Source organism: Bufo bufo, chromosome 2 (genome assembly GCF_905171765.1).
Source record: "Bufo bufo chromosome 2, aBufBuf1.1, whole genome shotgun sequence".
Taxonomy (NCBI): Eukaryota; Metazoa; Chordata; class Amphibia; order Anura; family Bufonidae; genus Bufo; species Bufo bufo.
In genome coordinates, this window is record NC_053390.1 from 780,916,385 (window position 1) to 780,926,428 (window position 10,044).

A 10,044-nucleotide genomic window follows, 5' to 3' on the forward strand; every position below is an offset into this window, starting at 1 on the left:
TGTTGTTTAATATTAATGTGTTAAAACTTTCATCTTTTTGTTCTCATTTTTCTTTTAGGTTATATTTTTTGGGAGAAAGACCTGAATTAACACATTGAAAAAAAAAATGTCCAGTAAGTATCTTTTTTGATGGATTTTTTATAATGATTCAAAATCAATTGTTTAATTATTTTTAATTGTTTCAATAGGCTATTCAAGTGAGTCCGGGAACTCTCCTCCAAGGCGACAAGTTCGCTTGGAAACGGTATGTCATGTTTTAAAGTTTTATTTTATTATCCCATCCATGTCCAAAATATTATTATTTTTTTCTTTTACAGCAATCGTCAACGGAGGAGAGGTATTCCAGCCCAGCTCCGACAGCGGAAGAGGAGGAAGTCGGGGGTGGACACCATGAATCGGTAATTAAAATAAAAAAAAGATGTATTGTGTTTTTTCATAATTCTTATAATTTATGGTTATTAAATTGATATTCTTTTATTTTAGTCTAATCCTACTGTTGCCTCAAGAGGTCGTCAGCAACCACCCACAAGGCGCCGGGGAGCACGCGGCGGTCGGGGACGTGTGAGTATATCTCAGTATTGAATGTTGTTATATCATATGTGTAAATTATTAAATTATTTTTTAAAATTAATAAATTTTCTAATTTTTTTTAGGGTTCAAGGGCCTCTGCCAGAACGGATTAGGAGGAATTATCCGGTTTCTATATAGACAATGAACTCCTCATCCATCTGGTGGAGGAACGCGTCCCACTCTGGGACCATACCGACCGCCGCCATGCAGACCATCACCTGACCCGGAGTCTGTGGATGGAGATTTGTGGCAAAATGCTGACAGATTGGGACGACCTCAGTGAAGGCAAACAGGAAGATTGCAGTAAGTATCCTTAAATTTTTTAAATTGATTAGTTCTGTCATATCCAAACTGTGGCCCTCCAGCTGTTGCAAAACTACAACTCCCAGCATGCCCTATCCAGGCATGTTGGGAGTAGTAGTTTTGCAACAGCATTAGGGCTGCAGTTTGGTAAATGCCATTAATTTGAGAGTAATGTTTATTTTTATATTTTTCAGAGACGGCAGTCATGGTGCGATGGCGCTCAATAAGGGACCGCTACAAAAAAGATTACAATGAGGAGGTCAATCGCCCGAGTGGATCTGGCGGAACCCGCCGGCAGCCGTACCGCTATGCGGCTGCCCTAGGGTTCCTACGTAGAACCCTAGAGCTGCGAAGGTAAGTAAAAAAATCCCTAAAAAAATGGTAAAATGTTTAATTTTAAAAACATGCTAATTTTTTTTTTTTGTTTTTTTTACAGAACAACTAGCAGTACTGGGGCGCCAGAACCTCCTTGTGAAGGTCATAAAGAGGCGGTCCCTGCTGAGCTGCCACCCACGGATCCCTCTCCACCTGTTCCAGCATCTGGTCAGGACCCAAATCGTCCTCTACTGGTGCCCTCTGGTGACGCAACAATAGCCGTTATGGCGCCACTTTTTGAGGCGTTGATGCGTCGCCAGAGGGCCGGTAGAAGCCGCCAAGCTGATTATGAAGACCTCACAAGGCTCTTGTATGAGACCTTGTGTGGTTACAGCAATAGGATTGTAGCCTTGGAGGCCGAGCAGAGAAGTCAGCGGGAGTTTGTGGCGCAGTTTTCTCTGCCGGGCCCGCTACAACCCTATTGGCTGTCAGTTAATCAGCTGGTGGCGGACTTCACGCCCGACCAGGTGTTGGAGTTGAGACGTAGGGTAAAGGATGCGGTGTGGGATTTGAGACACCGCACAACTTCCGTCCCCCAACCACCAACCTATCCCCCCTCCCATTCCTATCCCCCCTCCCATTCCTATCCCCCCTCCTATCCCTATCCCCCACCACAACCTCCTCACCACTTCCAACCTCCTCAGCCCTTCCAACCTCCTCACCCCTTCCAACCTCCGCAAACTCCAACCCGTCCACCTCAACCACCTCCCCATTCTACAACCCCCGAGTCTTTTTAACACTGTTCTCTCTCTCCTCCTAACTATTTCCAACAATCAACTTTCACCACTCCTTCGCTGGCTCGGACAACTCCTTCACCCAATCCCCCATCCCGTTTGCATACTCCCGCTGTCTCTCCTCCCACATCGCACATTTCAGTCTCCACCAGAACTTACGAAGGTGGAGAGGGATCAAGCTGTGCACTAACTTCCACCCCCCAACCTCCTCCTCCAAATCCTCAATACCAGGATTTGTAATTTTTTTTAGTTTGAAATTTTATATTAATATTATTATATATATATATATATATATATATATATATATATATATATATATTTGTGGTCATGGCTACGGCCAAGAGATATCCGAAGAACCCTAGGGAGAGAAACAACGGGAAAAACCTAACCCAGCTAGGCGTGTCTTAGCTAACCTGACTAAATGGCTTGTTGTGTGCCCTAAGCCATGATCGTGGGTAGGCCTATAAGTGGGCATACCCTGTGGAAATGAGAAGATAAGGGAGGGAGGGTGGGGCACCTGAGAACCCACGCCTGTGAGTGAGGCTGTGGCTCGTACATGAAGAGCCTCCGCCCCTCCCACAAATGCAGGCTGACTAATCAGCCTTACCAACTTGTGGTCATGGCTACGGCCAAGAGATATCCGAAGAACCCTAGGGAGAGAAACAACGGGAAAAACCTAACCCAGCTAGGCGTGTCTTAGCTAACCTGACTAAATGGCTTGTTGTGTGCCCTAAGCCATGATCGTGGGTAGGCCTATAAGTGGGCAAAAACCAAGCCAAGTAGGGTAGAAAAGGAACTCGAATGGCATGTGCAAACTAATCCCGAAGTCAACTGCAAGGCGTCAGGGATCTAGAGCGAAAAATTCAGGGTGTATGAGGCAAGGCCAGAAGGAGACCTACAACCCATCTTGTGGATGACAAGGCCAGAGACATGATGCTCAATATTGCGGATACTGCCCCAAAGCGGAATGGAGGACCGGGAATACGTTGTGAAATGGATCATGAAAACCAAATGAACCTTGTAAAGTTTTGGTTCTATGGAGTACTGGCAATGCCCTAGCCTCAGGAGATCGTGGGACCGAAACCTAACTGCCTAGACTATGCAGGAATGAGGGCCAAAAAGAACTATGTAGATAGGAAGAGAATCCTTGAATAGTTCCCCAGACAACAGCTATCTGCTAGCCGTGGTCCGCGCGTTGTTCTACTGTGTGCCCCTGAGAATTGTTTTAACGCTTGAGACGAGAAGACCGACCTACTATCTGAATCTTCTGCCATGAGGAAATGCTGAACTTTGTCTAAAACTCTATTCAACGTGGTTGTAGGGAGTCTGAGGTTAGTGCGGAAAGAAGCTACGAAGCCATAATATACAAGATTCTGTCTATGCCCTCCCATGAGTGAGGGAATGCAATTGCAATGAAGCTACCGGCGAAAATGAATTCCTGGTCGTGGTAAAAAGTTAAAGACTTTGCGCGGGGACCTGGTTGGCAAGATATGATCGACTACGATCAGAGACTAAAATGCTAGAGGGAATTACCCTACTTGTTCCTCCTCTGGCAGGACCTGAACGAAAGCATGAACAATTAAAGCAAGACGAAATATCTGTGTAAGACATGACAATGATGCTGTAGGGCGAACCGGACCAGTTTGCGGTCAAAACATAAAGTGAGCGATCAACATGGATTATTAGGTAATTAGGGAAGCAGGTATGTATGTGATACATACGGGCCAAATCAGCCCAGATGCACAGATGGACAACCAACCAGGCAATCAGCCCAGCAGGACTAAAAACAGTCACCGGGCCCCCGAAGCCGTCATCGGGCCCCCGAAGCCATGGGGCCGAGAATTCTTTATATATTTTATAGCCGGCTTGATAATTCCTGGCCGTGTTGGAGGAGAGGGAATGTTGTAACAGGTTCCTGGCGTGAGAAAGGAGGAACTCTAATCCATCACCCGGGAATTGAAGGCTGGGAGAGGGGACCCCGCGGGATCTGCTTCTGGCATCACCTGGAAAAAAAGGGGGTGACCCAGAAATACCGCACCACATAGCCCGGTGAAGGACCGACCTGGCAGTGCCAGGAAAAAGTAAACCAGGAAGGGACAGGCATGGGTGAGACGAGTGTGAAAGAGTAGGTGGGCCTGTGCGGATCATGGGGAAGTATTGTAATGGATAGGAGGCTAAGCCTGGACGGATCCGCCGACAGCGGGAGACCCTGGAAAAAACATGGAATAGTAAACATGCAGGGAGACCAGACCTGAACGTACCAGGCAGAAAAGGAAGAAAAGGGCCTGGATGGACCCGGAGTAATGATACATAAAAAATAAACCGAACGTACCCGTTCCCAGCAGAACAAAATCGAGTCGAGTCAGAAGGAGGAATAACTGAGGAGATGACAGCCGAGCGATCCAGCAGACAGAGGTAGGTAGTATGAGCCTGGGCGATCCAGCAGACAGAGGTAGGTAGTATGAGCCTGGGCGATCCAGCAGACAGAGGTAGGTAGTATGAGCCTGGGCGATCCAGCAGACAGAGGTAGGTAGTATGAGCCTGGGCGATCCAGCAGACAGAGGTAGGTAGTATGAGCCTGGGCGATCCAGCAGACAGAGGTAGGTAGTATGAGCCTGGGCGATCCAGCAGACAGAGGTAGGTAGTATGAGCCTGGGCGATCCAGCAGACAGAGGTAGGTAGTATGAGCCTGGGCGATCCAGCAGACAGAGGTAGGTAGTATGAGCCTGGGCGATCCAGCAGACAGAGGTAGGTAGTATGAGCCTGGGCGATCCAGCAGACAGAGGTAGGTAGTATGAGCCTGGGCGATCCAGCAGACAGAGGTAGGTAGTATGAGCCTGGGCGATCCAGCAGACAGAGGTAGGTAGTATGAGCCTGGGCGATCCAGCAGACAGAGGTAGGTAGTATGAGCCTGGGCGATCCAGCAGACAGAGGTAGGTAGTATGAGCCTGGGCGATCCAGGAGACAGAGGTAGGTAGTATGAGCCTGGGCGATCCAGGAGACAGAGGTAGGTAGTATGAGCCTGGGCGATCCAGGAGACAGAGGTAGGTAGTATGAGCCTGGGCGATCCAGGAGACAGAGGTAGGTAGTATGAGCCTGGGCGATCCAGGAGACAGAGGTAGATAGTATGAGCCTGGGCGATCCAGGACACAGAGGTAGGTAGTATGAGCCTGGGCGATCCAGGACACAGAGGTAGGTAGTATGAGCCTGGGCGATCCAGGAGACAGAGGAAGGTACGAGCCTGGGCGATCAGCGTGCAGTGACTGTGCATAGTGTCTAGGCTGAAGCTGTGTATTTCCAACCCAGGTGAGCCGTATTCATGTAAAACACAGCCCAGCATGCGCTCCAACGTGAGGATTTTGCACTGTATGACCAGCTCCTAGCAACCACAACAAGGAATAGAGGAGCTGGTTTAGCTGCAAGCCACTATCAAGAGCGATGTCAGTGTGTGTGAACCTGATCTGCAAAATGCCGCTGAAGGAAGCATAGAGAAACTGGGAGGAGCGAGCACCGGCAAGTTTGGGCAGCAATGACACAGTACTAACCAGGACACCACCTGTAATTCAAAAACACACAAGTCCGGCAGTGGTTCTCAACATGCGTTCCTACGCTGGAACGCACGCCGACCCCGCGACCGGAAGCAGGGAAACACATGAGCGCTGATTGGAGGAGCCCTGTGGAGGGGATGGACTGAGGGAAGGAGCTTACCCGTCCTGGAGACGCGTACAGGCAGTGTACAAGCGGCGGACGACACGGACTGCAGTAGTGAAAGCGAGGTTTTTTTTTTTTTTTGTTTTCCTTAAAGGAGACCAGTCTGAGTGAATATGAACCAGGATTAAAGAAGACCAAAAAAAAAAAAAATCTCCCTGAGGTGAACAGAAAAGTAGGCCTATGGAATGTAACAGACCACGAAGAAAGGAACGTAAGCCTGAAAAGAACGCCGTTATGTTTGTCGGGAGAGAGGTACCAGAGCGGTGGGTGCAGACTGCCCCGGTGAGATTATTGAGTAAAACCATGACGTAGCAATGAACAGGAGAATGCAGCTTTGAGTGGAAGCAGAGTACAACACATAATGTAACAACAAATGGGGCTTTGGATGCGAGTGGTACCTAAAAAACATGGTATGGGCACAGCTCTGAGTATGGGAATAGAGTATAGGACAAGATGTAAAAGCAGACATGCGGACGCAGCTTTGGATGTGAACGGAATATTAACTTGATGTGACAGCAGACATGGAAAGAACCTTTAGTAGCATAGGACGTGTGAACGCAGGTCTGGGTGTGAGTAGAGTAAACCTGATATATCGATAGACGGATGAATGCAACTCTGGTCGAGGGTGGAGTGAAAAAATGATTTGACAGCGTAGTGTGAATGCACCTCTGGGTGTGGCCGAGAATGAAATTGGTAGAACAGAAGCTCTAAATGTGAGTGGAGCATAAACATGATGTAACGGTGAAAGTGAATGCAGCTCTGAAACAAGCCTAGTATGAACATGTTGTGACAGCGGACGTGTAAACAGAGCTCTCACAGTGAGCAGAGCAAACATGGTATATCAGTCGACCCATGAACGCAGCTTTGGTTGTGAGTGGAGCAAGGTGTGAACACCAGGGTGGTGCGTCTAGAGAATAAAAACGGAGTAGCAGCTGTAAGCCGAGTACACAACATGTAATAACAGGCGTGTAATACGGATCCGATGGTCGGCTGGGGACGGAATGAGATGTAACAGCCAACAGGTGACCGCAGCTTGAATGTGAGACCAATCTGAGTGAATACGAACCAAGAGTAGGAAAGTGCTGGACAGTAAAGACGTGCGGATGCAGCATAAAGACATGAAACAAAAGCCGAAAGTGTAAATGCCGCTCAGGAGAACAGCAGAGCATAAAAGTGCGGCAGGGTTTGTAAGTACATGGAGCAGTGAAATACGTGAAGTCTAAGGATGGTGGTAGCGGGGGGAGGGGGAGACACAAAACCAAGTTGAAAAGAAATAGAAGTGTTTAGCCCCAACGAGCAAACCTGAGGTAGCAGATTCTGAGGCGAAGCCTCCCGTTTGCTAGCAAAGTCGGTTCCGACCGGCCAGGAGAGACGGCCCCGGCCCAACCTACTTACGTAGTATGGCGCGTGCATGCTACGGTAGCAGAGAGCAAAACAACAAGCTCTATTCTGGCTCCATACTTCAAAGAAAGACTCCTACCACCAGAGAAGCTAGTTTGCTAATGACACCCAGCGGCAGCTGTGCACCTGAGAACACACGCCTGTGAGTGCGGCTGTGGCTCGTATATGAAGAGCCTCCGCCCCTCCCACAAATGCAGGCTGACTAATCAGCCTTACCAACTTATATATATATATAATTTTATTTTATAAAATTCAGTAAAAGTTATTTTAAAAGTTTTTATGTGTCCTTGTGTTTTTTTTTTTACTTATCTAAAAATAAAGGCCTGACATGCTCTCACACCGCTTGGGGAGCGACACTGCAACTGTCGCTCTACAGGCGGTGGGAGAGGGTGTGGTGGATAAAGGCCTGACATACTCTCACACCGCTTGGGGAGCGACAATGCAACTGTCGCTCTACAGGCGGTGGGAGAGGGTGTGGTGGATAAAGGCCTGACATGCTCTCACACCGCTTGGGGAGCGACAATGCAACTGTCGCTCTACAGGCGGTGGGAGAGGGTGTGGTGGATAAAGGCCTGACATGCTCTCACCGCTTGGGGAGCGACACTGCAACTGTCGCTCTACAGGCGGTGGGAGAGGGTGTGGTGGATAAAGGCCTGACATGCTCTCACACCGCTTGGGGAGCGACAATGCAACTGTCGCTCTACAGGCGGTGGGAGAGGGTGTGGTGGATAAAGGCCTGACATACTCTCACACCGCTTGGGGAGCGACAATGCAACTGTCGCTCTACAGGCGGTGGGAGAGGGTGTGGTGGATAAAGGCCTGACATGCTCTCACACCGCTTGGGGAGCGACAATGCAACTGTCGCTCTACAGGCGGTGGGAGAGGGTGTGGTGGATAAAGGCCTGACATGCTCTCACCGCTTGGGGAGCGACACTGCAACTGTCGCTCTACAGGCGGTGGGAGAGGGTGTGGTGGATAAAGGCCTGACATGCTCTCACACCGCTTGGGGAGCGACAATGCAACTGTCGCTCTACAGGCGGTGGGAGAGGGTGTGGTGGATAAAGGCCTGACATACTCTCACACCGCTTGGGGAGCCAGCCAATGATAGTGGCTACTCATGCGGTGATAAGATATTTTTACAAAAATAATATAAATTATTTAAAAAGAAACACCATACTACTATATTTGAAAAAGTTATTAAACTTTATTAATGATCAATTTTTTGGAGAAAAAAAAAACAACAGTAAAAAATTACAATTTTAAACATTCTGGTCCTGCCACTGTAAACGTCCAGCATCTGAGCTGAAGTAGGCAGCAAATGAATCACGCATGGCGGACACCGCCACAGTACCACGTGGTCCAAAAGTTTCAATACTAGTCATTTCGCTGTCCTCGATTATTCGTTCAATGGCGGGTTCTTTAGTCCGTATGAAATTGTGAAGAACTACACCACACTTTACCACTTCGTCTACAGTTTCAATCTTCAACTGAATCGGTTTAGCAAAAACTCTCCATTTAGAGGCAAGGATCCCAAAGGTGCACTCGACCATTCTTCGTGCCCTTGTTAACCGATAATTGAAAATCCGTTTTGTGGCATCCAATCGACGGCTGGAGTAGGGTTTAATCAGATTTCCAGACATTTGGAAAGCTTCATCACCCACCAAGACGTATGGCAGTGGTGGACTGTCGGTTCCAGGCATAGGTTCAGGAGGTGGAAAGTCAAATTGCCGATTGTAAACGCTCCGTCCCATGAAAGAGCTTTTAAAAATCATTGAATCATTGGTGCGGCCATATGCACCAATATCAACTGCCACAAACCGGTACTCCGCATCAGCGATGGCCATTAAAACAATTGAAAAATACTTTTTATAATTAAAAAATTCTGATCCGGTACCTGGTGGCTTTATAATACGGATATGTTTTCCGTCCACTGCGCCGACACAATGCGGAAATTGACACACCTCAGAATTTTTTTTTTCAATTTGAAGCCATCTCTGCTGATTCGGAGTAGGTATGAACTCCTCATGCAGTTCCTCCCATAAAACTTGACAGGTTTCTTTTACAATTGTCGAAATCGTTGAAATCCCAAATGGTAGTGTAGCGAGGTGAAACTGTCACCTGTAGCCAGAAAGCTGAAAAAAATATACATAAAATATTAGATTACTAATTTGAAATACTTAAAAATTTAAGATTATGGATTTGTCAAATTTGATATGGCCTGAACCACTATAATTATCAAAAATATCGTTAGGAGTAAAATGTTTCTATAATTAAAAGCATCAATACATATTTACCGACTGTAATATTTAAATACATACAGATTAGTATAGCTGCTCTAAAAATCTTCAAAAAAAATTGTTAATGAAGTATAAATAGTAAACAACACATATAAATAATTAAAATTAATATATCTATATGTCATTATCTTACCGGATGGTCAACATGAGTCGTTCTGTAGGTGACACACTCCTGCGGAAATACGTATCCATCCTGGCCAGTCTCGGTGATACTCGGTCTAGGAGCTCATCAAAGCTAGCCATATTCATGCGAAAAAAATTATTACATTTTTCCGGATAATGACGCAATTCCGGGTACAGGACTTCAAATGCTCCTTCGGTAATCCGTGCAGACGAAATTGGATGAACCCAATACCGACGAAGACGACGCCGACGTCTATCTCGCTGTTGTTTCCTCCATCTTGAAACAAAAATCAGGGCTTTGAAAGCAAACTCTTGTTCAGGCATCATCCTGGCGACAATCCTAAGCAGAATCTGAGCTAGTCCCTAAAGGTTTACTTTTTATAGACCAAAATATTTGCATATTTTATTGTTGTACAACTATATAAGTGATAAGATTAGTTGTGATTAGATTAGTTTCTGATAATTTTATTGATAGGATTATTTTGCATAACGGATCCGCTCTAAAATAGACGACGGATCCGCTGTTTAGA

The 10,044-nt window shown here is 46.9% G+C and overlaps 1 long non-coding RNA gene across 1 annotated transcript; it reads left to right on the forward strand.

Annotated features, from left to right (window-relative positions):
* Positions 1 to 376: 376 nt before the first annotated feature.
* Positions 377 to 679, forward strand: LOC120991877. The gene is made up of 3 exons (XR_005776848.1): positions 377 to 398; positions 484 to 561; positions 654 to 679. It is a non-coding gene; the product is annotated as an uncharacterized LOC120991877 (long non-coding RNA).
* Positions 680 to 10,044: the final 9,365 nt, after the last annotated feature.